The following is a 6,752-nucleotide window of genomic DNA, read 5'->3' on the forward strand; positions in this document are numbered from 1 at the left end:
GTAACTTTGTCCAAGTAACTTGAGGTAGTAACCTTGTTCATAATCTTTTTCGATTCATAATTATATAGCTATCTTATTTTATGTTGTAAAATTTTAACAACAAGAACATAGTTTGAATGATTTCAAACTTGTTTGCAAACTAAATAGATCCTTCTAACTTAACTTTTAAAACAATTCAAGACCTGTAATATATCATAATGATATGCTAACTTAACAAGATATAACTTGGTTTTACAAAGAACACCTTAAAAACTGAATCTATGTCGTCGGAGTGCAACCGGGAGCTGTTTTGGGTTGGATAATTAAAAACCATCTTGAACTTTGAATTGGAAGTTCATGTTCTGGAAAACTGATATTTCTTATGAATATATTAATACATAAAAATTTCATGGTTTAACTCAAAGTGTAAGTATTTTTAGAAAAATGATCATTAAATGTTGTTTTTATGATGGAAAATGATCACTTTCATAAGTTTTACCAAAGTTTGACCTATAACCTGTGATTTCGAATACAAACTAAGGTATTTTTAGTTCATATTCTTAAAATTTGACTCGATCCAAGGAAGTGGCAAGTTGAACCAACAAAAACGGAGTTGTAATGAAGAAACTACGACTAAAACAAGATTGGGTATCCGAAGCTAGTTTAGCTACGAAAATATTTGGAGATAAAGTAAATTAATCATATCTTTTCTAATTAATATGATATTTTATATATAATTACTTATGATTTGATTTTATATATTTCAGGACCACCCGTAAACAACACGAGAAGATTAATCATAAGACCTCATGATTGTACGCAACACGTCATTTGACAACACGGTACTTTATGTACGCAACACGTCATTTGACAATATGGTACCATGGGTCGAGATTAATTCTAATCAATACAAATATGATGGGGTCTTTATTTATTTTATTGAGCAACTAATTGTGGACCACTAACATCGGACTGCTAACTACGGACTAAGAAAATATTATAAGTATTATAAGTATATATATATATATATATATATATATATATATATATATATATATATATATATATATATATATATATATATATATATATATATATATATATATATATATATATATATATATAACGATTACTTGAAAAGAAAATATGTTGATATATTATATATATATGGTTAGGTTCGTGATATCTATCGGAGACCAAGTCGAGTTAAATACCTTCAAGGCAAAAGTGAGTATATAGTCCCACTTTTAAACTCTAAATATTTCGGGATGAGAATACATGCATTTTATGATTTACGTTATGGACACAAGTGATTAAAAATATATATTCTACGTTGAGTTGTACCACTGGCATACTTCCCTGTAACTTGGTAACTACTATTTACATGAGGTATTGTAAACGCGAATCCTGTTGGTAGATCTATCGGGCCTGACAACCCCAACCGGACTGGACGACCAGTGTGACAACCCGGAAATTTCCAATCAAATTTAAACTTTATCTTTATATTATTCTGACACGATAAGCAAAGTTTGTTAAGTTAAATCTCAAGAATTTTAAATTGTGTTCATACATTCATTATAACCTCGACCAAATTCCGACGATTCACGAACCGTTATATATAAATAAATATGTATATATATATATGTATATATATATATATATATATATTATAACTTGAGAATATTAATAAAGTATTAAACGTATAATACTTTACATGATCGTATTTGTTTCAATATGTTTATCGATTGAATTAGAAGATAATATCAAATTGTTGATTTATCAGATACATTATGATATGATTACGGGTCTATATTATGAGGTCCACTGTGATTTAAGAAATCTATTCTTTTTGACAACATTCAGAAAATGGTAAAGTGATTTATAAGTAAGAACGTGAAGTGTAAATAACTTAGATGTTGGGATATCGACAAGTTAAGTAACTCGATATTTTTCATTAAGATGATTTCATACGTTTATTTAACCTTTGAACTTTATCCCATGCTTCACCAACAAACTGTAATTTAAAAACTTGAAACCTATTATGAATATATATGATTCTACTTTTTTAAAACATTTTATGATATAACGATTTCCATTATTTTAACCTTTAAACAAAATGATTCTTAAAAATATATTTGGTTTTGGAAAACAAAATTATTATATTTATTTGATTTAGTTTCAAACGTACAAAAACGTTTTCAGTTTAAAAAGAACTTTATTATTAAAACGTATATAACTTTTATAAATATCTAGAACCACTTTTGACAACTCATTACTTAACCAGTATGATAAAGATAACGATATTTATATTTTATTTTATTAAATATATATAATGATTTAAATTAATATTATATATATTTATACGCGTATTATACGTACATAGTTTTATACTTTTACTATACTTAAACTTTACCTTTACTTTATTTTTACTTTACTTTAACTTTAATAATTCACTTTAATAATTCATACTTTAATAATTCACTTTAATAATTCATACTTTAATAATTCACTTTAATAATTCATACTTTAATAATTCACTTTAATAATTCATACTTTAATAATTCACTTTAATAATTCATACTTTAATAATTCACTTTAATAATTCAAAAATCTATTATAAATAGAATTCAATAGGTTTCATTATTTCATAGAAACTTGAAAATATTTTTCTCTAAACTCTCTCAATCGATTTACATATATATATTTACTCCGTATTATTTCAAGATATTATTAGTATACATAAAATATTACGTCAGAGTGCTATCCGAGTGATTTCGAAATTGTTTTTCGAGTGGGATTGGATTAAGGAAATTATGGGTTATAGCTATGGAGGTGATTGGTATGGTTCATGGGTATGCTCGTGAGGTCAATATAGTGTTTATCATCTCCGTTGCGTCTACGTACCTTTCTTGCAATATTGAATCTCAATATTGATACGTGAGTACTCATAATTTAATTTTTACATACTAATAGTGTATCCCTGACTAGTGCTCGAGTATATAGGATTATGCATGTTTGTACTTTTGATATTGCCTTTAGTTAGGTTATGTTGAATCCTGAATTAGTTATATATGCGACTGAGATAAGGTATAAGATATGCATGTCGTTGAAAAGCTAGCGAAAAATTAAGAACTTTTCATTTAGATATCAAATGATTTCGATGAACGGATTTGAAGTTATAGTCCATCGAATTTTTGTATTATTATTAAAAATGATTATTATTATCGTCGTTATTATCGTCGTTCTAGTTTTATCTTATTATTATTATTATTATTATTATTATTATTATCTTTATCAATAAAGGGATTTATCATTAAAAATTGTTATTTTTTTTATTATTACTATCGTTATTATCGTTAAAGTTATAATTAGTATTATTATTATTATCCAATTATTATTATTATTATTATTATTATTATTATTGGTATTATTATTATTATCATTATTAATATATATATCATTATTTAAAAATGGTTATTGTTATTGTTATTATTATTATTACTATATTATCATTAAGATAATTATTAGTATTATCGTTAATAATGTTATAGTAACTATCATTATTAATATTAGTGTAATTAAAACAAATATTTGTAACACCTAATTATTTTGATTACTATTATTATCATTATTACGAACACGATATAAAAGACGATTAAAAGCTATTAAACGAAATGATTAGGAAATAATGGGTAAGAGTATCATGATGAAATTAAAATATTATAAGATATTGATTTAGATAAAATTATCGTTCTTATTATTTTTATCATTACTATTATTATTAAAATTATCGTTAGTATTAAAACTATCATTTTAACAAAAATTATCATTTTAATAGAAATGTCATTGTTACTATAAAATATCATTATTATTATTATTTTAAATAGAATTATTATTTTAAAGATAATATTAAAAATTATCGTAAATATTAAAGTTATCATAATTAGAATTATCGTTTTATCATAATGTCATCTTAGTAATCATAAATATTGATATTTTTATAATAATAATTATTATTACAAAATAATACAACTTTTACTTACTATCATTATAGATATTATTTTATCAAATAAATATTTGATACAAACATATTTTACTACGTGTAATAACTTACTTTAATAATACGTATCATATTATCTTTATAATATTAAATGAACCCTATAAATTTTATTACTTAATATATATAAAAGTATATTTTATTATATAAATATAATATAAAATTTTATTTATTAATAAATAAATTATATTATTTACTCTAATAAATCTTTTAAAAATATTTAAAAATATAAAACGACGATATTTAAACTATATATTAATCATGTATAAATTTTTGGAAATTATTTTGAGTCAAATTTACTTTTGTTGACTTTTGCATATTAGTCTCGAGCATTAGGATTGTGGTACATTATGACTTGACCTAATTTGTTAGACAAATATTGACCAACACATAAATATATATAATTAATTTAGGTTCGTGAATCCGAGGCCAACCTTGCACTTGTTCAATGACGTTATATGTATTTTTACTACGAAATACAGTATGGTGAGTTTCATTTGCTCCCTTTTACTCATTACATTTTTGGGCTGAGAATACATGCAAATGCTTTATTAACTGTTTTACAATATTTATATGCGTGAGTTTCATTTGCTCCCTTTTTAAAATGCTTTTGCAATATATATTTTTGGAACTGAGAATACATGCGCTGCTTTTATAAATGCTTTACGAAATAGACACAAGTGATCGAAACTACATTCTATGGTTGGATTATTAAACCGAATATGCCCCTTTTTAGTCTGGTAATCTAAGAATTAGGGAACAGACACCCTAATTGATGCGAATCCTAAAGATAGATCTATCGGGCCCAACAAGCCCCATCCAAAGTACCGGATGCTTTAGTACTTCGAAATTATATCTTGTCCGAAGGAGGATCCCGGAATGATAGGGGATATTCTTATATGTATCTAGTTAATGTCGGTTACCAGGTGTTCACCATATGAATGATTATTTTTTGTCTCTATGCATGGGACGTATATTTATGAGAACTGGAAATGAAATTCTTGTGGTCTATTAAAATGATGGAAATAAATGATTATGATAAACTAATGAACTCACCAACCTTTTAGTTGACACTTTAAAGCATGTTTATTCTCAGGTGTTAAAGAAATCTTCCGCTGTGCATTTGCTCATTTTAAAGATATTACTTGGAGTCTTTCATAGCATATTTCGAAGAACGTTGCATTCGAGTCATTGAGTTCATCAAAGATTATTATTAAATCAATTTATAGTTGGATAGTGGATATTATGAAATGGTATGCATGCCTGTCAATTTTTGATGTAAAGAAAGATTGTCTTTTAAAAACGAATGCAATGTTTGTAAAATGTATCATATAGAGGTCAAATACCTCGCAATGTAATCAACTATTGTGAATCGTTTATAATGTATATGAACGGGTCCTTTCAGTTGGTATCAGAGCGGTGGTCTTAGCGAACCAGGTCTGCATTAGTGTGTCTAACTGATAAGTCGTTAGGATGCATTAGTGAGTCTGGACTTCGACCGTGTCTGCATGTCAAAAGTTTTGCTTATTATTTCTAGTCAGAAATCATCTGCTTATCATCCATAGGAAATTACCTGCTTATCATTATTAGTCTAGACACGTCTTGCTACATTAATTGCATGAGTAGTGTATAGACAAACTTCATATCTTAGCGTATCTGCTAAATCATATCTTATCGTATCTGTTACTTTAAACTTTACCTGACATACCCCGCAAATTCCTCCATAATCTATGAAATCTTTTGATCTCTATATATAGATATCCTATGTAAATAGAATACCACCCGATAGCCGAAAAATCATTTTTATATCGAAAATCCTTTATCCAATCGTACGAAATGGAATTTGTCATCAGTTCAAGTCACTCGGATTCCGAAATGGAATCTCACTCAAGCTCCGAAAGCAGTGTGACCGGAATGGATCAACCAATCAGTCATCACCTATTCTGGATGAATTGGGGATGGGTTTGTAGCCTCCTCAATCATTGGAAACAAGAAGAAGGCGATCCTTTCCATCCACCACATTGCCCTCTTAGCGAAGAACCTGAAGCACTTACCGGCGAACCTGTTCGAGACACCATTTTCTCTCTCATTTCCAGGGTATCTCGTCACGATTATATACTACATCAAATTCTAGATTTTATTTATCCGCTCGTTCCGACCGACAATCATCCTGGAATAATAGAAGAAGTCAACAAACTTCGCGCTCGGGTAGTGGCTTTGGAGAATATGGTGCAGAGATTACAAACACCAGCAGCAGCACCAGCAGCATAACCAGTACCACCATCATCAACGCCAACAGTACCATTACCACCTCCAACCACAACCGCGTTGTAAACCTTAACTTCACAATCTGTCCCACGAGCATCAACGTCATACGCACCATAGATACCAAGGAGTACCAAAAACAATAACTGATGAAGTATTAATTCATAACTTCATTGGAGAAACATTCCGCGGCGAATATATAATCTCTAAAGTCTTAGAGATTATCTAATCTAGCCCTAACCATAAATCAGTTAAGTGAACCAAAATGATAGAAGGAAGAGTAGAAACCCTGACAAAAATGGTGTGTGATTAACAAGTTAAACTTGTTTTACCAACAGCATCAACAGTACCGTCAACGTCACCAGCATCGTCAGTACAGTCAACATCAGAATCAACAACACCTATAACATCACAAACTCTGTCAGTTCAAGAATCACTGTGGACATCATTA

The sequence above is a fragment of the Rutidosis leptorrhynchoides genome, chromosome 2, assembly GCF_046630445.1.
Source record: "Rutidosis leptorrhynchoides isolate AG116_Rl617_1_P2 chromosome 2, CSIRO_AGI_Rlap_v1, whole genome shotgun sequence".
Classification (NCBI taxonomy): domain Eukaryota; kingdom Viridiplantae; phylum Streptophyta; class Magnoliopsida; order Asterales; family Asteraceae; genus Rutidosis; species Rutidosis leptorrhynchoides.